Here is a 26,918-nt window from a genome sequence, read left to right on the forward strand (position 1 = left end):
TATGTCTGTATCTGGTTAAGTCGATAACAAGCTAAATTTAAGTTTGAATTAAGTTTGAGTTAAGTTTGAACCTTTAATTTGAAAAATTTTTCATTTCTAAATTTTTTAATTCCAAAACTCTCAAATTAGAAAATTAAAAAATTTGAATATTTGCAAATTCAAAATGTGTAACTTTGTAAATTTGTAATTTCTAAATTTCCTTGTGTAAAAATTTGAAAATTTTACACTTGAAAAATTGAAAGTTTGCTAATTTGGAAAATTGAAAGTTTGCAGACTTGAAAAATTGAAAGTTTGTACATTTGAAAATTTGGAGAAATGCATATTAAAAATTAAAAAGATAGTAAATTTGTAAATTGCTAAATTAGAAATGTAATAGTTTGTAAATTTCTAAATTTCTGACTCAGAACATTTCAAAATGTTTAAAATTTCAAATTTAAAAATTCCTAAACTTCAAAATTTTTAAATTCTTAAGTTCTTGAGTTCCTAAATTGCTGGATTCCTAAATTGTTGAATTTCTAAATTGCTGGATTCGTAAATTGCTGAATTCCTAAATTGACGAATTTCTAAATTGCTATATTCCAAAATTGCTGAATTCCTAAATGGTTGAATTTCTAAATTGCTGAATTCCTAAATTGTTGAATTCCTAAATTGTTGAATTTCTAAATTGCTGAATTTCTATATTGCTGAATTCCCAAATTGTTGAGTTTCTAAATGGCTGAATTCCTAAATTGCTGAATTTCTAAATGACTGAATTTCTAAATGACTGAATTCCTGAATTGCTGAATTCCTAAATTGCTGAATTCCTAAATTCCCAAGTTCCCAAGTTCCCAAATTCCAAAATTCCCAAATTTCCAACTTCCCAAATTCTCAAATGCCAAATTTCCAAAATTCTCAAATTCCTAAATTCCCAAATTTCCAAATGCCCAAATTCTCAAATTTCAAAATTTCAAAATTCCAAAATTCCTAAACTCAAAAATTCCAACATTCCAAAACTCCAAAACTCCAAAACTCCAAAACTCCAAAACTCCAAAACTCCAAAACTCCAAAACTCCAAAATTCCCAAATTCCTAAATTCCCAAATTCCCAAATTCCTATATTCCCAAATTCCCAAATTCCCAAATTCCCAAATTCCCAAATTCCTAAATTCCCAAATTCCCAAATTTCCAAATTTCCAAATTCCAAAATTCCTAAACTCAAAAATTCCAATATTCCAAAACTCCAAAACTCCAAAATTCCCAAATTCCCAAATTACACCCAGTAATTTTCCCTTCATTTCTATATTCAAAAATGATCTTCCACTCCCTATTTTATGATCAAACTACCTTCAGATCCTATTTATTCCCAACTTACCACATTTCAGAAATGCATCACATACATATTTAAATCTGACTCCACATTCGAGACGATTTCACTAAAATATTTATTTGAGTAATCCGAAACATCAGCTGCAAATGCATCATAAATATATTCATTAGCAAACTTCTTGTATTTAAGGTTTAATGTCTGTTTGCTTTCATATGCATACGTCCTAATGCGTTTCCCAATATGTACAAACTCTCAGGTTTTAGCTGTTCAAATTTACATAACAAATCGTAGTATTATTGTCCTTTGGCAACAATTATAACACTGAAATTAACTAATTGTCTTATTTTAAGTGAGTGGTTCTCAATTTTACATTTTTATTACTAGAAATTATTAAATATGAAAAAAGCAAAATTATCACTGAAAAATATAATTACAAACATATTTAATATTTCAAATATAATTGCAAACATATTTTTATATTTTTATTACTACAAATTATCAAATATGAAAAAAGCAAAATTATCACTGAAAAATATAATTACATATTTTTATATTTTTATTATTACAAAGTATTAAATACGAGAAAAGCAAAATTATCGCAGAAAAATATAATTATAAGTATATTTAATATTTCAAATATAATTGCAAACATATTTTTATATTTTTATTACTGTAATTACAAACATATTTTTATATTTTTATTACTGTAATTACAAACATATTTAATTGTTATAAAATATTTATTAACTACCTATATATTATTTATTATTATTCCTCGTCTAATTAAATAATCAAGTACAAACAATTTATATGTATATATCCTCAATTATTACATTATTTTTTCACAAAATAATGTTACAAAATTTTGTTAATTCAATAATACAGAAACCAATAAAATTCTGAAACCGTTAGAGAAATTCTCTCGCAGCTTCCAAAAGAATAATTTAAAAATCCTTTTCCTTCCAATAAGTCCCCTCGTATTTCGCATAATTTTCTTTCTGAACTTTCGCAGAAATGACAGGCGTTAGCATGACGTCGCATACGAAGCTCCGTTGTTTTGTGCACATCGCAACTTCCAACTCCATGAATAGCGATTTTTCGCGGAAACAGTCGCATAAAAACAATGAACTTTGCGGAAGTTTGAGAGGGACGGTCTTAATCTAAATTCATATGCGGTCTTAGAAATTGTTAACAGAGGAATTGTGTGATAAGGAATTGGGAAATTAGAGACGACGGGCTGACTTGGCGGAATAATGGATGAGATTTAAGCGGAAAGTGAAATAGTGCAAAAATGAGAAAATATAAATGTATGAACACATATGTAGAAATCTATAAACGTAAAAATGTAGTAATCTACAAACGTAAAAAAATGTAGAAACATAAAATTGTAAAAATTGTGGAAACCTAGAAATATAGATCCCCGAAGTAATCTACAAACGTAGAAAGAGCGCAGAAACTAAAAAACGTAGAATGTAGAACTGTGCAGAACTTCCAAATCTCCAAATCTTGAAAACTTAGTAATTACGGAGTTTACATATTTCAGCCTTGCATTCATATCTGAAAACTTTTCAATCTACGAACTCCGTAACACGAAAGTTCAAATTCGCAAGTTTTCAACTGCGCGCAGGGAACCGCAAGCGCGCGACAATCGAACGCGTGGTACAAAGAGCCGCATACAAAGGGGCCATATAACAGGACGGTGTATCGTGACGTTTGATCGGGTGAAAAATAAAGCTGCATCTCCGCCTCAATCGAACACGAAACTCAACTCCCTAATCCATCTGCAGTGTCCAAATACAGCGGCGGTCCGCGCAAAAAGCCCCTAATTCCATTTCCATCGATGGCCCATCAATACTCGATGCATCTTGGCAGAGAAATAACAGCATCATATCTCCACGCCAGACCGAAATCGACCGATCGTTCGTCATCGTCGCGATTCATCGAATGCTAGGCTACGGTGTTGGTAACGTGCAAATTATTCTCGTTCATCCTTCCTCGGTCCGTGTACTTATCCCGGAGCTGGAAGCAGGCTCCGAAGCAGCACGCGTGATTGCTGAACGGTAGATCGGATTGGTTCTCGGTCGAAGAGCGCTGCAAGACCGGCTTTGCCGTTTCTGCGATCCAAAGTGTTCTCCTCCAGCTGCTCCCGTTCCTCCGATTCCCCATCTGGCCTCGCTGCTTCGATTACCCACGACATTCTGCGATGTTCGTCACGCGATCCAACTACGCTTTCCAAATAATCTTGTTTCTCGCCTGTTTTAAACCGAGAATTCCAGATAATCGCACACGAAATGTCTGAGGTTTTCAATTACTAAAAATTACTTATTGACAGCTTTAAACCGAAACACCTCTCGCTAGACCCTTAATTTTGGTCTTCCATGTTTTGTCGAATCAACCCGTTGTAATTTTGCTCTGTTCAACGTACGGCGAACCTACTCTCGCTGGACCCGTTGTAATTTCGAGGTCTCCGTTTTCCATGTTCAATTTTACCGGGTTAAACGATCGAATTAATCGCGTTAACTTCCCCCGGAGACTTTTCTGCTGATCGCTTTTCGATATGATCGCGAGTCGGTGAATGAACGTCGAACGTTTGAGCGATTTTTCAGACGCAACATGAATGAACTGTCCTCCGATTACCCACATGCTTGCACCGATCCGACTACGAGCTCCTCAGATAATCTCGTTTCCCTTGTTTTGCACCGAGAATCTCGTGATTCCCCCTGGGTGCAGATAATCGTACACGGAATTTTCAAGGTTTTCTTTAAATTAGTAAGAAAGTAGCTATTAAGGGAAGTTTTAAACTGGAACTCAGTTATCTACAAGGTTTCGAAATAATCTTGTTTCTCGTCTGTTTTGAACCGAGGGTATTGTGTCGTGCTCTTCTCGTTCTCCAAGCACGGCAGGTACCCAATCCGCGCCTGAAATCGGTTATGGCTTGATAGGCTAGTTAACTACAGTTAGGTGAGTTGCCGATTTATTTTATATGGTCCACTTGTACTTGCTTTCAGATGTTACTTGTTTCTTCGCCAAAGCGTTTCTGACATTCCCACATTTTCGTACGGACAGTAAATAATTTTAAGGCTACGAGTGGTTGTGATCCGCAGTTGTCGAGTTAGAGAGAGACCGTGCGTTCCACCCCTTCGGGTTCGAGGATTTGGATTTTAAGGGACGGTTTTGCAATATGCCGATACAATAAATGTTAATCATGTCCGGATCATAAATATGGTGTCCTAAAGCGATTTTAGGCTTCTTCCGTTGTAAGACGTTATGTTTGGGTTTTCTCGTCTGAAGATGCCATGGCTTCTTCTGGGTGGATTTTATCGTACAGGGAATATTTAAGGTTTTGAAATTGAGGAGAAAGCAGGAGTTTTGGAATGAGATACAACTATGAGGTTTCAGAAGAATCTTATTTTGAACTGCGGATAGTTTATTGCAAGTATTTGAGCACCGAGTAGGAAGGTATTTGAACGTCTTTTTACATGAACAAGAAAGTGAATATTAGCAGGAATTTTAGAACGGTAACTAATTAAGTAGTTTCATAAGAATCTTGCTTATTAAACTGTTTTAAACTGTTTCAGTTTTAAACTGAGTATCATGGTTTCTCTTAGCGGATCTTTGTTCAAAGAAAACTTTGTAAATTTGAAAATTTTGAAGAAGGAAAACTTTGAACAAATAAAAAAATAATTAGTAAGAGTCTTATAGTAAAAGAATTTTACATCAGTTCAAGAATAGAATTATTGAAAAAAATGCAGTTTAAAAAAAAATTGTGAAATAACGTAAAGAGTACTTTTATTCTAAACTTAAACCCCGTTCACAATTAGCAAGAATCTCTCACAGTGAAACTACAGAATATAGGTTGAATAATGCACCAGATAGCTGGTGATGGAACAACGAACACATCGAGTAGTTTTAAAGAGAACCAGTTTGCCATGGGACCTTGCACGCTTTTTTCCATTCCGCAGACTGGTTCCAGTTTTCAATTACTTTGGCTGTAACCGATGCGTCTCTCGCGAACCGGATGCAAATCACTGTTCGACGATAGCTTTCGACGGTGTCAGATTATGGGATCGCATGGTCCATCGAAATCGATGTCACTAATCGTAACTCGATCCTACCGTCGATTCGTCATACCTTAACGAAAATATGATTGTACTCGTGTTACCACGCGAGCGCGATCTTTCAGAAAAATTGACCGGTTTGCTCTTTAAACCGCGATCGAAGCTGTTTCCTTCAATATTGCGTTCAGATAAAATTCCTTAATTTTGGAATTTTATATTTGTGGCACTAAATCTTTTAAACTCAAGATTTAATATTTTTTAGTAATTTTTTAGATTTAGTATCATTTTGTATTTTTATCCCAAAATTCCCAAATCCCAAAATTTCCAAGTCCCAAAATTCCCAAATCCCAAAATTTCCAAATCCCAAAATTTCCAAATTCCAAAATTCCCAAGTCCCAAAATTCCCAAGTCCCAAAATTTCGAAATTCCAAAATTCCCAAGTCCCAAAATTCCCAAATTCCAAAATTCCAAAATTCCCAAGTCCCAAAATTCTCAAATCCCAAAATTCTCAAATCCCAAAATTCCCAAGTCCCAAAATTCCAAAATTCCCAAGTCCCACAATTCCCAAGTCCCAAAATTCCCAAGTCCCAAAATTCCGAAATTCCAAAATTCCCGAGTCCCAAAATTCTCAAATTCCAAAATTCCAAAATTCCAAAATTCCCAAATTCCCAAATTCCCAAATTCCAAAATTCCCAAGTCCCAAAATTCCCAAGTCCCAAAATTCCCAAATTCCAAAATTCCCAAATTTCAAAATTCCCAAATCCCAAAATTCTCAAATCCCAAAATTCCCAAATTCCAAAATTCCCAATTTCCAAAATTCCCAAATCCCAAAATTGCCAAATCCCAAAATTCCCAAATCCCAAAATTCCCAAGTCCCAAAATTCCCAAATCCCAAAATTCCCAAGTCCCAAAATTCCCAAGTCCCAAAATTCCCAAATTCCCAAATTCCCAAATTCCCAAATTCCAAAATTCCCAAGTCCCAAAATTCCCAAGTCCCAAAATTCCCAAATCCCAAAATATCCAAAATCCCCAAATCCCAAAATATCCAAAATCCCCAAATCCCCAAATCCCCAAATCTCCAAACCCTCAAATTACCAAATTTCCAAACATCCAAACAGTCAAACTCCAACCATCAAAATATTCGAATTCAGTGATGAAAACCCACCGCAGCATCAAGAAGCATTCAACGATTGCATCTACCAGCAATTCGATTTAGATAACTTCATATCGAGACGAATTCGAGAGAAGAACATCCGTTCGATAAAAGTGTATCTCCTTCCAGTATTTGTGCATTTTCGATTTGTTGAAAAGTTTCCCGTGAAACCGATAGATCATGTTCATCGATCGAGGGGGATTGACCTTGGAGATAATAATCTGTCGCTCCTTGACGAAGACCGTGTAATTCTCTCAGACACTGGCTATCGATCCACTGAACTTTTGATTGAATTGAGCAATTTGTGCACGGGGAATCCTCTTTACGATGCACTATGTAAGATAGGGCCACTCGTCGATACGCATTCTCATCGATTCCACAGGGTTTTTACCCAGAACATACTTCAACTTAAGTGAATCGCTTTCTTCGATAGATATCTTCCAATGCATCTTCTTCATTTCTGCGAAGCGATCTGTTTTCTACGATGTAACGAGCGTCAATAGCGATTTTTGCTTTAAGAGGATCTCTGATGGCTGAATGATGAGATTACGAATGGAGGCATTTGGGAATTTTGGGATTTGGGGATTTGGGGACTTTGGGAATTTTGGGATTTTGGGATGTTGAGATTTGGGGATTTGGCGATTTTGGGATTTGGGGGATTTTGGGATTTTGGGATTTGGGGGATTTTGGGATTTTGGGAATTTTGAGAATTTCGGGAATTTTGAGATTCGATCATTTGGAAATTTCGGAATTTTGGGATTTGGCAATTTTGGGATTTGATCATTTGGAAATTTGGGAATTTCGGGATTTGGAAATTTTGGGATTTGGGAAGATTGGGATATAGGAATTTTAGAATTTGGAAGTTTTAAAATTTGGGGATCTTGGACTTTGGGAATTTTGGGATTTGGGAATTTTGGGATTTGGGAATTTTGGGATTTGGGAATTTTGGGATTTGGGAATTTTGGGATTTGGGAATTTTGGGATTTGGGAATTTTGGGATTTGGGAATTTTGGGATTTGGGAAGTTTGGGATTTGGGAATTTTGGGATATGAGAATTTTGGGATTTAGAAATTTTGGAATTTGGAAGTTTTGAAATTTGGGAATTTTGGGATTTGATCATTTGGAAATTTTGGAATTTTGGAATTTGATCATTTGGAAATTTGGAAATTTTGGGATTTGGAAATTTTGGGATTTAGAAATTTTGGGATTTGAAAGTTTTGGAATTTGGAAAGATTGGGATTTAGGAATTTTAGAATTTGGAAGTTTTGGAATTGGAGGATTTTGGACTTTGGGAATTTTGGGATTTGAAAGTTTTGAAATTTGGGGATTTTGGATTTTGGGAATTTTGGTATTTGATCATTTGGAAAATTGGGAATTTAGGGATTTTAGGATTGGAGACTTTTATAATTGAGATTTGGCAATTTTATAAATTGGGAATTTTGAGGCTTGGGATTATAATGATTTGGCAATTTAGGTAATTTTAATCCTAGGAATCTTGTAATTTAGGGATTTAGAAATTTAAGGACTCTGAAGCTTAGAAATTTGAGAATTTAGGGATCTGTTTACTTAGAGTCCTAGCAGTTTATGAATTTGATAATTTAGGGATTTTTAAACTTAAATATCTAGTAATTTAAGGATTTGGGAATTTAGGGATTTTTTAAGTTAGATATATGGTAATTTGTGGATTAAGGAATTTAGGTATTTTTAAGCTTAGGAATTTGGGGATTTAGGGATCTTGAAATCTAGGGATCTGGTAATCTAGGGATTTTTGAACGTAAGGATCAGGTAATCTAGGGATTTTTCAGCGTAGTGATCTGATAATTTAGTGATTTAAGTATTTACGTATTTTGGAAGTTTGGAACCTAGTAACTTTGGGATTTGGGAATTTAGGTTTTGTGGAACTTAGGGACTTTCGAACTTTGGGAGCTGGTAATTTATGGATTTGAAAATTTAGGGATCTTGCAGCTTAGGAATTTGAAAATTTAGGAATTTTCTAAGTTAGGTACCTGGTAATTTGTGTACTTCACAATTTAGGGATTTATAAACTTAGGAATCTAGTAATTTAGATTCCTAAATTCCTAGGAATTTAAGAGTTTAGGGATTTGAGAATTTGGAGATTTAAGTATTTGGGGTTGTAAGAATTTGGAGATATAAGAATTTAGGAATTTGAGTATTTGGTGATTTTTGAATTTGGATATTTGAATACTTGGAGTTTTGGGTCTTAAGAGATTTGAGATCGTGGACATTTGACTATTTGCATATTCGAGAACCTGGGGATTAATATATTAATATTAATTAATTAATTAATTAATTAAGATTTTATAACCCAAAAATTTGCATTAAAAAAACTCCACACCTCCACCCACCCAAATCACTTTCCCAAATTACAAAGTACTACCCCCTACCCAAAATCATCAAACACCCAAAACACCCAGACATCTCGATTACCATCCATCTAAATTACATCTTGCAATGCACATATTGTTGATCAAACAATGCATCTTCGTCCCTAAACACGCTATGTACGTGAACTCGGTATCCAAGTATATATTTAGATATTTGGGTTTTGCTGAACTATCCCGCGTATCGCAAACAAACTATCTAACTAACTAACTAACACCAGATAATGAAAACTAACACCTTCTGACCCAATAAACCGCAAAGGTTAGGTGTGTTTCTGGCGGATGTTTACAGAGGCAAAAGTTCTCTGGGACGAGTAACAAGGTGAAACGCGAATCGCTTGATTACGAAGGAAACGGGTAAACCGTCCATGGGATAATTTCTTTCGGACAAGAGAATACATATTACGTTACTATCTAGTCGAAAATCAAGGCCTCTTTCGCGTTAACGGAGAAGCCCCAAGGAGAAACCCTTATCCTGACACCTGATCGCTAAGGAAGTTCGCCAGCAACATCTGAAACACAAAGCCGGCTGCTTAAATTATGCCTGGAAGTTTCGGTTGTAATTTTATGCATCTTAACGTGCAGCATGAAGTTGTGTACGGTAAATGGCTTGTTTCCTGGGAAAACGGAGACATCGGAGTACATATAGTGAAATGTGGACACACGATTTACCGGAGGGAGCGCTCGTATTGTGGAAGATGGTGACAGTAGTTTTGATAGCGGGTAGAGTTGTTGCGTTTCTTGCTTTGTATGGAGGTTGCTGGAAGAGGAGGTGAGAGAGGAAGTAGTTTGTTTTGGGGAGTTTGGGGAATTGGGGATTTTGGGATTTGGGGTGGTAGGGGTTTGGGGGAATGGGGATTTGAGGATTTGTGGATTGGGAGAATTGGGGGTTGAGGATTTCGAGATGTATTTGGAGTGTTGAGAATTTGGGGATTTGAGTATTTTGAGTTTTGAGAATTTGGGGATTTCAGTATTTGGAGGTTTGAGAATTTGGGGATTTGGGAATTTGGGGATATAGGGATTTGAAGATTTCGAGATTTGGGAATGTAGGGATTTGAAAATTTAAAGATCTGGGGATTTAGGAATTTAGGGATTTAGGGATTTAGGGATTTGGAGATTTAGGAATTTGAAAATTTGGGAATTTGGAGATTTAGGAATATGGGGATTTAGAGATTTGGAGATTTGAAGATTTAGAGGTTTAGGAATTTGGTAATTTAGGGATTTGAAAATTTAGAGATTTGGAAATTTAGGAATTTAGGGATTTAGGAATTTGGAGATTTAGGAATTTGAAAATTTGGGAATTTGGAGATTTACGAATTTGGTGACTTAGAGATTTGGAGATTTGAAGATTTAGAGGTTTAGGAATTTGGTAATTTAGGGATTTGGAAATTTAGAGATTTGGAAATTTAGGAATTTGATATTCTGGAATTTGAAGTTTTGAAATTTGAAATTTTGGATTTTGGAAATTTTGGAATTTGAAATTTTGGATTTTGGAAATTTGGGAATTTGGAGATTTAGGAATTTGGGGATGTGGAGATTTGGAGATTTGAAGATTTAGAGGTTTAGGAATTTGGTAATTTAGGGATTTGGAAATTTAGAGATTTGGAAATTTAGGAATTTGGGGATTTAGGGATTCGAAAATTCGAGAATTTGGAGATTTAGGAAATTGGAAATTTAAGAATTTTAGAATTTAGGTATTTGAAGATGTAGAAATCTACAAATTGAGGATTTAAACATTTTGAAATCCAGTAAATTGTAAAATTTGGAGATATGTGGATTTTAAAATTTAAGAATTTGGGAATCTGGGGATTTGGAGATTTAGGAATTTAGCAGTCTAGTGATTTTTTATTATAGGAGCTGGACAATCTAGTGATTTTGGTATTTAACGATTATCAGGTTTAGGGTTTTGGAGATTTGGAGTTTTGGAGTTATGAAGATTTTAGAATTTTTGGAATTTAGAAATTAAAAAATTAAGGCATGTAGAAATGTAGAGAGAAGAAATATAAAAATGTAAAAATATGGAATTAAAATTCAGAAATATAGAAATTCAGTTAATAAATTTATAAAAATATTAAGATTCAGATAATGCAATTTATAGATATATTAAAATGCAGATAATTTAACAATTTATAATAATATGAAAATTCAGATAATTTGACAATTTATAAAAATGCAAAAGTTCACATAATTTGACAATTTACGAAAATGTAAAAATTCACATGATTTGACAATTTACAAAAATGTAAAAATTCACATAATTTGACAATTTATAAAAATGCAAAAATTCACATAATTTGACAACTTATAAAAATAAAACAGTTCAAATAATTTAACAATTGATACCACTATAACAATTCAGAAAATTTAATATGCAGAATCACAAAATCACAATACCTAAAACAAACGTGACCTAAATTTTTCAATGTTCTTTACTTATTAACTATCTAATTTACTTATTATCATCTAACTTCACATTATTAGAAACATTACCAAGAACAAATATTCTTTCAACTGATGACCAGTCAAAAATTAACCAATTAACTAATTAACTTATTGTCATCTAACTTTACATTATTACAAACATTATCAAGAACTAATATTCTTTCAATTGATGACCAGTAAAAAATTAACTAATTAACTAACTAATAAACTTATTATCACTTAATTCCACATTATTAGAAATATTATCAAGATCAAATATTCTTCCAATTGATGACCAGTAAAAAATTAACTAATTAACTAACTAATAAACTTATTATCACTTAATTCCACATTATTAGAAATATTATCAAGATCAAATATTCTTCCAATCGATGACCAAGCAAAAACTAACTAATTAACTAACTAATTAACTTATTGTCACCTAACTTCACATTATTTGAAACATTATCAACAATTATTCTTCCAATTGATGGCCAGTCAAAAATTAACTAATTATCTAACTAATTAACTTATTATCACCTAACTTCACATTATTACAAACATTGTCAAGAACTAATATTCTTCCAATCGATGACCAATCAAAAACTAATTAATTATCTAACTAATTAACTTATTGTCACCTAACTTCACATTATTCGAAACATTATCAACAATTATTCTTCCAATTGATGACCAATCAAAAAACCTACAGGAGAGACTCAGTTTCACACGGTACTCAATCCTGCAGCTAATTAAAAAAGCACCAAGACATCATTTATCAGATCAATGAATCATGGTCGTTAGAAGCTCCTAATACGATTAGTCGCTGAGTTTTATGGGTCTTCATGTATAATTAAACAGATTCTAAGGTATTTAATCTCACGGCTAGCGGTTTCCCTTGAAATTGTGTCGTAGACTATGCGCAAATCCCTTACTTCCTAAAATCTACTCCCAACTTCTTCCGCGGGGCTTAACAGGGATCATTAATATTCAGTTGAAATATGTTTTGATTAAACGTTCCCTAGTGTTGTTAACTCGAGTTCTAGGAAATTTCGAAGATTTAATTAAACAGCAGGAACGAAAGAGATCCCTATTTCTACGGTTGTAATGAAGAAATTGTTCTTCGAACCGAGAACCCGAGGTCCAAAAGTGAAATACTTTAGGCCTTGGAATTTAAGGAAAAATTGTTGAGAATATATCAAAATCGATTGATAAAAGATTACTATATCGTTAGTTTATGTAAAACGTGAACACCGCCCCAAATATCATTCCTTGTCGTATAATCGCCATCGTTCAGTTATCAACAGTTTATTGTAATATTATTTTATTAAATTAATTATTATTTTTTGCCTTAACATCCATTTAATAATTCAAAATTGTCGTCTTCCATTGTTGCATAATTTTAATAGACTTTATAACGTATCGTTATTAAAGTATCGATCTATTTCATGCCAATTAATCGAATATTTTAATATTTCGCTCGGAGAGAGACGTTAATATTTCAAGTTTAATTCGGTTGCTAATTTCCTGGACGAATTGCTCCAGGAGGGATTATATAGATTCGTAAGAAGATTTGTAAGATGTTTAATTAATCTTTGAAAATTAATGAAGGAGAGTTTTAGGGTACTGATGGTGGTTATTGAAATGAAGGGAAATTGAATTATAGGAAACGGAAGTTGAGGGGTTTAAAGGTTTTCAGTGAAAATTTTTTTGTTCTGAATTGAATCTTGGATTTTGGAAATTTTGGAATTCGAAACTTTGAAATTTGGAATTGTAGAATTTGAAATTTTGAAATTCTGGAATTTAGAAATTTTAGAATTTGGAAATTGGCAATTTTGGAATTTGGAAACTGGCAATTTTGGAACCTGGAAATTTTGGAATTTAAAATTTTGGAATTTGAAATTTTGGGATTTAGAAATTTTGGAATTTGATATTCTGGATTTTGGAAATTTTGGAATTTGATATTCTGGAATTTGAAATTTTGGAATTGGGAAATTTTGGAGTTTGGAAATTTTGGAGTTTGGAAATTTGGAATTTGGAAATTTTGGTATATCAAATTTTGGAATTTGGAAATTTTGGTATTTCAAATTTTGGAATTTGGAAATTTTGGTATTTCAAATTTTGGAATTTGGAAATTTTGGTATTTCAAATTTTGGAATTTAATATTTTGAAATATGAAATTTTGGAATTTGCAAATTTTGGTATTTCAAATTTTGGAATTTGACATTTAGGAATTTGAAATTTTGGAATTTGGAAACTAGGAATTTGGAAATTTTGGTATTTCAAATTTTGGAATTTGCTATTTTGGAATTTGGAAATTTTGGAATTTGGAAATTTTGGAATTTGAAAATTTTGGAATTTGGAAATTTTGGAATTTGGAAATGTTGGAATTTGGAAATTTTGGAATTTGATATTTTGGAATTTGGAAATTTTGGAATTTGGAAATTTTGGTATTTGAATTTTTGGAATTTGATATTCTGGAATTTGATATTTTGGTATTTGAAATTTTGGAATTTGCTATTTTGGAATTTGGAAATTTTGGAATTTGGAAATTTTGGAATTTGAAAATTTTGGAATTTGGAAATTTTGGAATTTGGAAATGTTGGAATTTGGAAATTTTGGAATTTGATATTTTGGAATTTGGAAATTTTGGAATTTGGAAATTTTGGTATTTGAATTTTTGGAATTTGATATTCTGGAATTTGATATTTTGGAATTTGAAATTTTGGAATTTGGAACTTTGGAATTTGGAAATTTTAGAATTTGGAAATTTTGGTATTTGAAATTTTGAAATTTGATATTTTGGAATTTGGAAATTTTGGAATTTTATATTTTGGAATTTGAAATTTTGGAATTTAAAATTCTGGAATTTAGAAATTTTAGAATTTGGAAATTGGCAATTTTGGAATTTGGAAACTAGGAATTTGGAAATTTTGGTATTTGAAATTTTGGAATTTGATATTTTGGAATTTGGAAATTTTAGAATTTGGAAATTTTGGAATTTGAAAATTTTGGAATTTGGAAATTTTGGAATTTGGAAATGTTGGAATTTGGAAATTTTGGAATTTGATATTTTGGAATTTGGAAATTTTGGAATTTGGAAATTTTGGTATTTGAATTTTTGGAATTTGATATTCTGGAATTTGATATTTTGGAATTTGAAATTTTGGAATTTGGAACTTTGGAATTTGGAAATTTTAGAATTTGGAAATGTTGGTATTTGAAATTTTGGGAGTTTGATATTTTGGAATTTGAAATTTTGGAATTTAAAATTCTGGAATTTGGAAATTTTGGAATTTGAAATTTGAATTTTAAAATTTAAAAATTTTGGATTTTTCAATTTACATTTTGGAAATTTCAATTTACATAAATTACCCAGAAACAATACAATAATATTAAAAAACTAGTAACAACATTTTAAAAATAAAAGTGCAAAGAATGACGAATGAATGTAATTAATTCCTACTGTTTGAGAAATTTATGCAGAAAGTTGATTATATGCGAACAATGTATAAAAATGAAAGAAAAACGTTTTTAAGTAAGCCGGTGGTATACATATAGTGTCCACTGGCAGGCTTGCCAACGACTTGATTAAACATTCCACGTGGATTGAAAGTTTCGATCGAAATTAGTCAGCTGCGGCGAAGCGAACGTTTGCAATTCAGAATCGTGAAACTTTTGACTCTTTTCGTTCCTGTTAAATTTAACTTGAGAATGGGAGCAGTCTCTTTATTTGTAATTCAATTACCGATGAGCAGTGCTACTTAATTATCAGTCGAATCGCATCTAATTAATATCCTGATAAGTGGGTGGTTGACGATTAAATTTCGTCCAAACGTTATTTGGATGGTCGATTAGTTAATGCGTAATTAAAATTCGATTAATAACTTATTGATCAGTGACTTTATCCAATAATTAATTGAATTATTTCATAATTAAAAATTATTTAGAATCAATATGTTTAAAATTAAAAAATTTTTGAGGGCATAACTTTGGAATTCTTAGATTCCTAAATTTATAAACTTGAAATTCTTAAATTCCTAAAACCATACACATAGAATTTCAGTAATCTAACACTTCTAGAATTCTAGAATTCCAATATACCATTTTACTATTCTAAATTACCAGAATATTAGAATTCCAATATTCATTTAAATATTCCAAAGTTCCAGAATTCCAGAAGTCCAGAATTCCAGAATTCTAGAGTTCTTGATTTCCAGAATATCAGAATTCCAATATACATTACAATATTTCAGAATTCCTGAATTCCAAAATTTTAGGATTCCACAATTCCTGAATTCTAGAATTCTAGAGTTATTGAATTCCAGAATATCAGAATTCCAATATTCATTACAATATTTCAGAATTCCTGAGTTCCCGAATTCCTGAATTCCTGAATTCCTGAATTCCAAAATTCCAGAATTTCTAAATTCCAGAATTCCAACATTCATTTCAATATTTTAAAATTCCTGCATTCCTGAATGCCGGAATCCCAAAATTCTAGAATTCCACAACTCCTGAATTCCGAAATTCTAGAGTTTTTGTATTCCAGAATGTCAGAATTCGAATATTCATTACAAAATTTCTGAATTCTAGAATTCCAAAATTCCAAAATTCCAGAATTCCACAATTCCACATATCCGAAATTTCTAAATTCCAGAATTCCAATATTCATTTTAATTTTCCTGAATTCCTGAATTCCTGAATCCCAAAATTCTAGAATTCCACAACTCCTGAATTCCGAAATTCTAGAGTTTTTGTATTCCAGAATGTCAGAATTCGAATATTCATTACAAAATTTCTGAATTCTAGAATTCCAAAATTCCAAAATTCCAGAATTCCACAATTCCACATATCCGAAATTTCTAAATTCCAGAATTCCAATATTCATTTTAATTTTCCTGAATTCCTGAATTCCAAAATTCCAAATTTTGAGAATTCCACAATGCCGCAATTTCTAAATTCTAGAATGCTAATATTCATTTAAATTTTGCAGAATTCCAATATTCATTTCAATATTTCAGAACTCTTGAATTCCTGAATTCCACAATATCAGAATTCGAATATTCACTTCAATATTCCAGAATTCCAGAATTTCTCAATTTCAAAAACCCAAAATTCAAATATTCCCATTTTCCTAAATTTGAAAACTCGAAATTTTGAAATTTCCATCACAAAATCTGCCCCCAAAAATCTTCAAAACACGCTCCTTAAAAATTACCTCAATCTCCCTTTAAATAACCCATACGAATCTCCAGTTCATTTCCTTCTCCACATCTGAATTTCTTTTCCTACAACAACAGAATACAATTTCTGTCTACCCTGACAATCACAAAAACTGCACACGTCGTAAAGTCAGCATCGAAGCATCCTCCGTGCTCGCTCCTCGATCGTAACGTTTACGATACAATCGTCATAAATTGCCACAATCGTACGTCTTATCTATTCTCCATCCGACTCGAAACATCTCGTGTCGTATTCTCTGGATAACAGAATTTGCATAACCCAGAAACCCGAACTCGGATTAAGACATTAAGATTCCGTTTGAATCGGATCATGGCGAACACCATGAGCGAACCGGGTACAGGGTTCAACCGTTTACCTTCCATCTGTCTGACAAAGGAAACGAATGTCACAATGGGCGATAATCGAAGAACAAAGCCCCGATTTGCTCGCGGACGATATTGCCTCTAATCTCCGGTGTTTATCCGTGAGAATAGGAACGATGTTTATTATTGTAATACAGAGGCGTCGATCGGCCGCGACCAGAATTAACCACCGTTATCGCGTTATTTCGCCGCAAATAATAACGTAACTCCCGTGGTACACGTGTAGAAACAATTCGCGCAGGCCGCGTGGAAAATTTGGTAAAAGCATTTTGTGATTTCGGTGGACGCCACTTTGTACGGACGCTTGCGGTATAATCCACGAGCAAATTTTCCGAACGTATCGTAATTTATGTCGCTAGTTTCGTTTGTTTTGTTCGGGGAGCTTTTTGTGGACTGAATTCATTTTATCGACGAAAATTCGTGGGTGACTCTGTTAATGATATCGAAGTAACTTCGTTAAATTTGATGGAGGGTTATTGGGTGGGGGTGGGGATTTGATGTTGTTTATACGAATGTGAGGGATTTGGGGATTTTGTAATGATTTGGGAAGTGTTTGGAGGATTTGAGTATTTGGAATTATGAGAATTTGGGGATTTGAAAATTCGGAGATTTTAGTATTTGGAGATATCAGAATTTGAGGATTTGAGGATTTGGAAATATGAGAATTTGGAGATTTGAGGATTTGGAGCTTTGAGAATTTGGGGATTTGAGTATTTGGAGATTTGAGAATTTGGAGATTTGAGTATATGGGGATTTGAGTATTTGGAGATATTAGAATTTGGGGATTTGAGGATTTGGAAATATGACAATTTGGAGATTTGAGGATTTGGAGCTTTGAGAATTTGGGGATTTGAAAATTTAGAGGTTTTAGTATTTTGAGATATTAGAATTTGGGGATTTGAGTATTTGGAGATATGAGAATTTGGAGATTTTAGTATTTGGAGCTTTGAGAATATGGGGATTTGAGTATTTGGAGATTTGAGTATTTGAAGATTTGAGAATTTGGGGATTTGAGGATTTGAGGATTTGAGTATTTGGAGTTTTGAGAACTTCGACATTTGTGTATTTAGAGATTTGAGTATTTGGAGTTTTAAGAATTTAGAAATTTGACTATTTGGAGCTTTTAGAGTTTAGACAATGTTGTCTCACAACTAGTGTAGGTCTCTAAAATGGAGGGTAGCTGTCGTGATTCTGAATAACATTTCCCTTTGCAAAAACGGGGCTTGAAGCTTCGTTTTCAAATTATTAAGGAAAAACACCGGACCAATCAAAGCGCGAGAGTTGCGCATGCGTAGACGGGAGAGCGATAACTTCGGATAACGCGTGGTAATCCAACGCGTATTAATGCAACGTGTGGTAATGCAACGCGTGGTAATCCTACGCGTAGTAATCCAACGCGTAGTAATACAACGTGTAGTAATCCAGCGTGTGGATATCCAACGCGTAGTAATCCAGCGCGTGCATATTCAACGCGTATTAATCCAACGCGTAATAATGCAGCGCGTGGTAATTCTAAGCGTAGGAATCTAATGCGTGGTAATCTAACGCGTAGTAATCCAGCGTGTGGATATCCAACGCGTAGTAATCCAGCTCGTGGATATTCAACGGGTAGTATTTCAACGCGTAGTAATGCAACGCGTAGTAGTCCAACGCGTAGTAATGCAACACGTGGTAATCCAACGCGTATTAATGCAACGTGTGGTAATGCAACGCGTGGTAATCCTACGCGTAGTAATCCAACGCGTAGTAATACAACGTGTAGTAATCCAGCGTGTGGATATCCAACGCGTAGTAATCCAGCGCGTGCATATTCAACGCGTAGTAATCCAACGCGTAATAATGCAGCGCGTGGTAATTCTAAGCGTAGGAATCTAATGCGTGGTAATCTAACGCGTAGTAATCCAGCGTGTGGATATCCAACGCGTAGGAATCTAATGCGTGGTAATCTAACGCGTAGTAATCCAGCGTGTGGATATCCAACGCGTAGTAATCCAGCTGGTGGATATTCAACGGGTAGTAGTTCAACGCGTAGTAGTCCAACGCGTAGTAATGCAACGCGTGGTAATTCTAAGCGTAGGAATCTAACGCGTGGTAATCTAACGCGTAGTTAACCAACGCGTAGTAATCCAACGCGTAATAATCCTCGCGCTCTGATTGGTCCGTGTTTTTCCTTAACAATTCAAAAACGAAGCTTCAAACCCCATTTCTGTTAAGAGAAATCTTATACATCAGCTACCATTTCATGGACCTACACTAGTTATGAGACACCCTGCATGTATATTAAAATAAACAAATTACAATGCTAAAATCAAATGTAAGAATCCGTGTCAATGAGAATCCTCTATAACAATAATGAAACGTGTTCCTTAAAAGCGTAATCCGAAAGCGTCACTAAACAAACGCGTCGATAAACGATTGGTGTAGTGAATGATAATGGGTGTGGTTAAATTAAAACCATTGAATTTTACGACTCGACCCCATAAACAGCGTGATTGTGCATCCCTGATGCAGCATCTTCGACAGAGCGTAGCGAACGAGGACAACTGTCGTCTCTTCGAGGGGACACAAAGACGAAGATAAAAATGCGGTTTCTACCAACGGGTGCAGATGTTGCAGCTTTGCGGGAGAAAAGCTTTCGTTCTTTTCTGGCCTCCAGCAGCGGTGAACACACGCTGCGACCACATGCTCCAACACGAAAAATCTACCGAACGAAGACATGTGTGTACGCCATGTTCGCTACTGATTTTTTCGAATAACATGGTTCACCTGCGACCGCGCTGACCATCGTACGTTACATTTCGTATGAGATTCATTAACATATTTTTGGGTGTATTTGTGTCTGTGGAAGAGAAATTATTTTTAGGTGTAAAATAGTTGTAAGCATAATTATACTTGTGAAGTAATTGAATTATTTGAGGAATTTGAGAATTTGGGGATTTAGGGATTTGGAAATTTTAGGGACTGGGAAATTCGTAATTTGGGGACTTAGGGATTTGGAAATTTTAGGGGTTGGGAAATTGAGAATTTGGGGATTTAGGGATTTGGAAATTTTAGGGGTTGGGAAATTCGTAATTTAGGGATTTAGGGATTTGGAAATTTTAGAGTTTGGGAAATTGAGAATTTGGGGATTTAGGGATTTGGAAATTTTAGGGGTTGGGAGATTGAGAATTTGGGGATTTAGGGATTTGGAGATTTTAGAGTTTGGGAATTTGAGAATTTGGGGAATTTGGGATTTGGAAATTTTGAGGGTTGGGAAATTGAGAATATGGGGATTTAGGGATTTGGAAATTTTAGGGGTTGGGAAATTCGTAATTTAGGGATTTAGGGATTTGGAAATTTTAGAGTTTGGGAAATTGAGAATTTGGGGATTTAGGGATTTGGAAATTTTAGGGGTTGGGAGATTGAGAATTTGGGGATTTAGGGATTTGGAGATTTTAGAGTTTGGGAATTTGAGAATTTGGGGAATTTGGGATTTGGAAATTTTGAGGGTTGGGAAATTGAGAATATGGGGATTTTGGGATTTGGAAATTTTAGGGGTTGGGAAATTGAGAATCTGGGGATTTAGGGATTTGGAAATTTTAGGGTTTTGGAAATTGAGAATTTGGGGAATTTGGGATTTGGAAATTTTAGGGTTTGGGAAATTGAGAATTTGGTGAATTTGTGCAATTTGGAATTTGTGAAGTTTGGAATTTAGGAAATTTGGAATTTGTGAAATTTGGAACTTGTGAGATTTGGAATTTGTGAAATTTGAAATTTGCGAGATTTGGAATTTGTGAAATTTGGAATTTGTGAAATTTAGAAATTTGAGAATGTGGGAAAATATAGAAGTTATAAATTTGTAAATAAAAAACTTCAAATATTTGGTAATATAAAAACTCCCAAATTTAACAATTAAAAATTTTAATACTTGCTAACAATTATGAACAAACTACACAAATGAATATAAATTTCACTAAACTTGATCTTAAATAACCTTATAACCCCTATAACTCCCATAACCCCTACAACCCTGTATTTATTACCCCTACAAGTTTAATTATTCAATCTCTCCCTAATAAACCCTTTCTTAATTTTCATGTATAACATCAATCTCTAATTCTAAATTCTTTATTTCCATTCACTGTACTCTTTAACAACCCTACATTATTCTTCAACCACCACAAAAATATTCTTGTCCTACTTCTACCTAATTACCCCCAAAATAATCGTACATTTCCAATTAAATTTTGACCATACATTAATTTATTTTTCTATTGGAGTTCATTTTTATACATGATTGACTCGAATAATTGGCATCGGAAAGTAAAAGAAAACTCTCAAATTAGGAGGCTTTGAATCAAGTGCATCTCGAGTGGTTCCTTTTTTTCTCGATGTCGAGGGTTCTTGACGAAACAAACAAGTTTAATGTAAACGTCTGTTCCTGAAAACCTTGTGTGCTTCTTGAGAAGCATTTAACTTCTAGGAAGTATAATTATATTATACTTTTATAATTATATGTTCGAATAATTTTGGGAACGGTTGACTAATTTTGTAAATGTATTTTGTTTCAGGTGAGTGACGAATTTGGTTTGTGCAGTGGAGCTTCTATTTTATGGCAGGAAAAATGTAAGTTAATGTAAGTTTTAACATTTAGCATTTTGGAGATTTTACTTTGAGATATTTTCAAATTGTCGTATTTACAAATTTGTGAATTTAGTGATTGGAAACTTGGTTTTTTGAATTTTAAGATATATAAATTTTTTGTTTGACAATTTGATAATTTGATAATTTGACAATTTCACAGTTTGGAAAATTGAGAATTTATAATTTTTCAATTTAAATTATTTTAGATTGATAAATTATCAAATTTATAAATTGACAGATTGAAAATTTATTTTCCTGAATTTTAAGATATACAAATTTTTAATTTCACAATTTGATAATTTAACAATTTCACAATTTGAAAAATTGAGAATTTATAATTTTTCAATTTAAATTATTTTAGATTGATAAATTATCAAATTTATAAATTGACAGATTGAAAATTTAGTTTTCTGAATTTCAAGATATACAAATTTTTAATTTCACAGTTTGATGATTTGAGAAATTCACAATTATACAATTGGGCAAATTGATAGATTGGAACTTAAAAATTTGTTAACTTTCAAATTAACTAGCCATCATTTGGAAATCGACAACTTGAGAATTTTCAGTCTTTTCAATTTAAAAATTTCCAAATTTATAAATTATCAAACATTAGAAATTGTCCACTTAACAAATTTATAATATTTCAATTTAAAAAACTAGTAACTTCCAAATGATACATAATTGTATTTCTCTCATTGTATTGCCAATTACACCCTCATATGGTATCATAGAAAAGAGAAAATTTATAGATTAGCAAAATTACAAATTGTCTACTTTACACATTCATAATATTTCAATTTTAAAATCTATTAAATTCCAAATGTTATATAAATGAATTTCTCTCGCTATATTGCCAATTACTCCCCCTTCATATGATAACATAGAATGAGTCAACTACAATCATTACTTATATATAACTGTTGTAATTGATGTAATTTATCACATATAATATACAGAAATACTATGTAATATGTGTAATATATGTAGTATATATATTAGAGTAATATTGCATGTATGTAATATATGTATGTATTACTGTATGTTATATGTAACATGTGTAATATATGTATGTATTACTGTATGTCATATGTAACATATGAAATATATGTATGTATTACTGTATGTTGTGTGTAATATATGTAATATACATATGTATGTATTACTGTATGTTATATGTAATATATGAAATATATATATGTATTACTGTATGTTATATGTAATATATGAAATATATGTATGTATTACTGTATGTTATATGTAATATATGTCATATATATATATATATGTATATATTACTGTATGTCATATGTAACATATGAAATATATGTATGAATTACTGTATGTTGTGTGTAATATATGTAATATACATATGTATGTATTACTGTATGTTATATGTAATATATGTAATATATATATGTATGTATTACTGTATGTCATATGTAACATATGAAATATATGTATGTATTACTGTATGTTATATGTAATATATGTAATATACATATGTACGTATTACTGTATGACATATGTAACATATGTAATATATGTATCTATTACTGCATGTCATACGTAATATACGTAATATATGTATTACTATATGCTATCTATAATATGTGATACATACAATATAATACATGTATCACTGACGTAACATCTGTCCACATCAAAAAATCCCACACAAAAGCTTACTTCAACCTTCACCCCAACTCCATAAACTCTATCAACACATCTATAAACCCCTAATTTCCAGAGAACCTGCAGTCCATGGGGTCCTCGACCCACATCTCAAAAGAGACATAAACACGTGAAAGGGTACGACGCGACAAAAAAATAACCAAATATTTTGCTTTCACAACTTTTGTGAAATTCTTGGAAACAGTTGGTGGTAGTACTTGTTGTTTCGATATTTGATACCACTCACGTGTTCTACAGGTCATTCTTGACTCGTAATGTGACCTGTTTGACTCCGGGGATTGTATTACCTTTAGGTTCATTATTTTCTTGTCTCTTTTACCAAGAAAAGTTTGTTGTTGTACTTCGCAATAGGTATACAGAAATGAGTATAATTAATGTTGCAAAGAAGTATGATATTACTGAAATAAGAGATTTTTATTTTTGAAAGAATATTTGGTTTTTAGAATTCAGAGTGCTACATTTATTAGTTTTTTTATTAACAAAGTTTCTTGTTTTTAACGATCAATTTTCATTAATTTTCTAAGAAATATTTCTTTAAAATAATTTCTTATTACATTTTCCTTTAAAAAAATGTTCTAAAATCAACAGAAGAATGACTAATAAATATTATATAAAAATAATATATTATTATAAACATTTTCCTTAATAATTTTTCATTACACTTTTCTTAAAAAAAAATGTACTGAAAACATCAGAAGAATAATGTATATTATATAAAAATAGCATAAATATTATATAAAAATACTTTACACTAAACATTTACTTTCATCACTTCTTATTACACTCTATTGTGATGAACGTTCGATAAATGAACGCTCTTAAAATATCTAATAAGTGAATAATAAATGTTAACAAAAATATTTGACAAATACTAAAAGTTACGTTCACAGAATATTAAAAATGATTAATAAATATTGAAAACAATGTAGTTGCACTTTTAAATATTTAATAACTATTTAGTAATAAAAATCAATTGACTTTTAATCAACAAGGGTATTAATTTATTAAATAAAAAATTTATTACTTGTTCTATCAACAGAAATATTTGATACTTCTCAATCACTAATAATATTTATTATTTTTATTCTAAATATTTACTTCAATCATTTCTTATTATACTTTAGAAAGTAGACGTCCAATAAATGAACGCTCTTTAAACGTCAAATAAGTAAATAATAGGAGTACGTAACAAATAATAAAAATTACTAATAAATACGTTCAATGGATATTAAAAATGACTAATAAATTGAAAACAGTGTCATTGCACTTTTAAATATTTAATTCTTATCACACTTTAGAAAACAGAACGTCCAATAAATGAACGCTCCTAAATGTCTGATAAGTGGATAATAAAAATACCTAACAAACATTCAAAATTACTAATAAATATGTAAAATAAATATTAAAAATGACTAATAAATAATAAAAATGGCTAATTCATATTAAAAGTGTCAAATAAATACAAAAAATAGTAACTAATAAATATATATGTATAAAATATTAAGAATGACTAATAAATATTGAAAGTGCCATATGTTAAAAATAGTAAACAATAAATATGACTAGTAAACACTAAAAATATCTAATTCATATTAAAAACAAAGTCGTTGCACTTTCAAACACAAATTAACCCCCTGAACCTTGCATCGAACACGTAATAATAGAGTTCTAATAGAGTAATCAATAAATAGAGGGCACGTATTCTCGTTTTCATTTAAAATGATTAAGACGATCGTTCATGAAAAATCGTGACCCGTCGATCATTGTAAATGGACACCGGTCATTCGTGCGGACAAAGATTCGCTGATAGACGTCATCGGGGTCAATTGCGAGCGGGTTCAACGAGTAGAATCGAATCAGCACGATCCAATATGGGTCCGTTTAATCTTCGAGCCGGTGGTCATTCTCGAGAACGATGCTAATTTCTTCCCGTGCTCCTCTGTTCGTCGCCTCTGCACCGCCAGAATCGACTCGATATCAAATACCTCGAGGAATCGAATCGGTATCGTTTCCACGATTTCAGTCAACCGACATTTACATACCGTGCGAAATGGATTCAGCCTTCGATCTTGCAATCGATCTACTCGATACAATACCTGGAGAGATGCGAGGCTCCTTCTTTTGCTTTCTTTTCTTTCGGGTAATTAGGGTTTTTGGGAGAGGGTGAAGGGAAATTTTGTAATTATACAACTTTTTTTGTTTTTTAATTTTTTATTTTTGAGGTTTTGAGATTTGGGGATTTGGAAATTTTGGGATTCGGGGATTTTGGGATTTTAGGGATTTTGGGATTTTAGGGATTTTGGGATTTTAGGATTTTGGGATTTTGGAATTTTAGGGATTTTAGGATTTTGGGATTTGGGGATTTTGAGATTTTGGAATTTTAGGGATTTTAGGATCTTGGGATTTGGGGATTTTGAGATTTTGGAATTTTAGGGATTTTGGGATTTTGGGATTTGGGGATTTTGGGATTTGGGGATTTGGGGATTTGGAGATTTGGGGATTTAAAAATTTAGGGATTTTGGGATTTTGGGATTCTGGAATTTTGGGATTTCCTAATATCCTAATTTCCTAGTTTGCCAATTTCTCAACTTCCCAATTTCCCAATTTCCCAATTTTCCAATTTCCTAATTTGCCAATTTTCCATTTTCCTAATCACCCAATTTCCTAATTTCCCTATTTCCTACCTTCCTACCTTCCTAACTTCCTAACTTCCTAATTTCCTAATTTCCTAATTTCCTAATTTCTTAATTTCCTAATTTCCTCCGTTCTTAGTTTCCTAATTTCCTAATTTCCTAATTTCCTAATTTCCTAATTTCCTAATTTCCTAATTTCCTAATTTCCTACCTTCCTAACTTCCTAACTTCCTAATTTCCTAATTTCCTAATTTCCTAATTTCCTAATTTCCTAATTTCCTAATTTCCTAATTTCCTAATTTCCTAATTTCCTAATTTCCTAATTTCCTAATTTCCTAATTTCCTAATTTCCTAATTTCCTAATTTCCTAATTTCCTAATTTCCTAATTTCCTAATTTCCTAATTTCCTAATTTCCTAATTTCCTAATTTCCTAATTTCCTAATTTCCTAATTTCCTAATTTCCTAATTTCCTCATTTCTTAGTTTCCCAATTTCCTACTTTTCTAATTACCTAATTTTGCAACTTGGTATCTCTCTAGTAGTACAACTTCGAAACATGATAACTTAGTAATTTTGTAATTTTATAATGTTGCAATTTTGCAATTTCACAATTTCGTACTTTTATAATTTTATAATTTTGTTTCTATACAACTAATTCTGTAATTTTATTCTAATTTACTTCTAAAAATGTACAAAACATCAATTTACATCTTACATTGAGTTATATTTTTACACACATGAATAACGCCTTTACGAATAATGAATTTAATAATAATTCGCACCAATCGTATTGCAGTATAACACACACAAATTCATAATTCCAACAGTTACACGATATTTTCATTAAAATATTCGTATCCGAACATTCGTTTCTTCCGTTTTGCTACGAAAGCACGCACGCCTTTACTGACGTCAAATAACGCTCATTAATTAAACGAATCTGCAAATCGAAACAATTTTAATTACGTTCTATATTAAATTTCGTATGCAGAGTGTCTTATTACTTTACATTCAGCGAA

At 32.2% G+C, this 26,918-nt stretch overlaps 1 protein-coding gene across 5 annotated transcripts in view; it reads left to right on the forward strand.

Moving 5' to 3' along the window:
* Positions 1-26,918, forward strand: part of sns (sticks and stones) — a 623,114-nt gene that overhangs the window by 116,851 nt on the left and 479,345 nt on the right. The gene's annotated exons all lie outside the window — the stretch shown is intronic.

This window comes from Megachile rotundata, chromosome 11 (genome assembly GCF_050947335.1).
Source record: "Megachile rotundata isolate GNS110a chromosome 11, iyMegRotu1, whole genome shotgun sequence".
Classification (NCBI taxonomy): domain Eukaryota; kingdom Metazoa; phylum Arthropoda; class Insecta; order Hymenoptera; family Megachilidae; genus Megachile; species Megachile rotundata.